Here is a 1988-nt window from a genome sequence, read left to right on the forward strand (position 1 = left end):
GACACATATGGTAATGCAGAGGAACATGTGTAGGTTTTTTGTTCATCAAAAGTGTCTGTCATCATGTTATGTTTAATTGTACAAGCTACAAAGATTAATACAAAACCGGGTCTTTAACTAACAGTCTGGTTTTTTTAAATATAGAGCCTGGTTCACAGGATTTTGGTGTGAACCAGCAGCCAAAATGTTATGACCATTGGGTAAATGGTTCTGTCTGGGATACCTGCTAATTTTCAGGTTTTTGCAAAGTTAACAAATGCATCACAAAAGGATGCTAGTTTATTACCCAAACAAGCAGTCAAGTGAATTTTTCACCACCCCAGAAAATATTTCACCTAATGCTGATAAACAGTTTTTCCACATACACATAATTTCTTAACCACAATAGATATAAATTAAATTCAAGCAATGTGTGATTTCCATAAAGAATAGATTCTTATTTGTTTTTACAAAATGTTAGTTTTCACTGATCACATTATGTCCCCATTTAATTTCGAGCCAACAAATGAGGTAAAACAAAGAAACTTGCTATTTCATTCCAGCACCTATATAATTATTGTCAATGCTAGTATTAGCTTGCGGATCGTTTATGAGCTTAACGCAGCTTGGACGTACAAATAAGAGGTAAAACGAATAGGGATATACACACAGTTTATACGTCAATGATTCAATGATACACATGTATGAGACGTGTTAGCCATCACTCGATCAGTGAAGATGGTGAATAAAACCGGAGATCTTCAGGTTTATTATAAAACTCGCACATTATGGCTTTAAAACAAAGGCTAACAAACCACAGTGAAACCTCTTTTATCTGGCCTAAAGAATCAGTGAATCATGTGTAATTCTGCATTGGATATTCAAAATGGGGAAATTAAACAAGATATTACTTCACATGGGATGATAACGCTGAAAGATCATATTTCAGTATAATATAGTGCTGTGCACAACAGTAAGATGCCTTTCCAAATGCTTTTGTTCGAACATGAAAATAACATGTGTTGACGTCACACAGTTCCAGTTTTCTTTCGCATGAAGTAAGGGCTAAGAGTAAAATTGTACAATTATTGTGTTTGGGAGTGGCCTTCTCTTCTTTTCCTTGCCATTTTCTTCCATTTCTTGCTTTGTTTATCAAAGCTTTCTAGTCCAGCATGCATTTTATTAGCCTGCACTGGCTATCCAGACTTGTTTTTGTTTTTTTAGTATGAGCTTGGAACGGTCCATGTATTTCCCATGGATTAGCATGTGTCCCTCACAGACCAACCGGGGTAAACAAACAGCATTGAAAAACATGATTTTCTTTGAATATAATTCAGCCAGATAACAGAGTGATCAATAGAAAGGTTCAGATAAGTAAGGCTGGACTGTACATAAAAGATTTCTTACTTCCATTGTTTTTTGGTACTGTATTCAACCCAATGCGCGGTCCTGGGTTCCTTTACTGAAAGTGAATTTGACTAAAATTCCTTCCTACAAGGTACATGTAACAGGTGTATTGCATTTATCAATAGCTACCGCTTGGAGGGTAATCCATCTCCTTTGTTATACAATATATATGCAAATTGCATTGTGGGAAGGAATTTCAGTACAAATTGACTTCCGGTAGAGAAACCCATGCTCCATGTAATAGCAAGTAGGTCCTGATACAAGTATACTGCTTCAACCTAGAAGTACAAACCAAATATGTGGCATCAGGGGTTGATGCTTAAAAATGCGACGCATAAAGAGCGTGGTGCGCTAGGCAAGTACAAATCGCACAGCAGTTGGCGTGCCAAAGAAGCATTTACACACGCATTGCACTGAAATAATTATTCTCATACCTCCAGTTTCCGAGGTCTATGCTTTGAGATTACAGGATTTATGGTAACTATTGACAAAGCCCTGTATCAAACTTTATACCTTCTATCACTGATATCTAACTATATATTTATGTGAAAAAATAGTTATTAATCATTGATTTCCTTTTACAAAAAAGAAAATCTTATGGC

Source organism: Amphiura filiformis, chromosome 6 (assembly GCF_039555335.1).
Source record: "Amphiura filiformis chromosome 6, Afil_fr2py, whole genome shotgun sequence".
NCBI lineage: Eukaryota > Metazoa > Echinodermata > Ophiuroidea > Amphilepidida > Amphiuridae > Amphiura > Amphiura filiformis.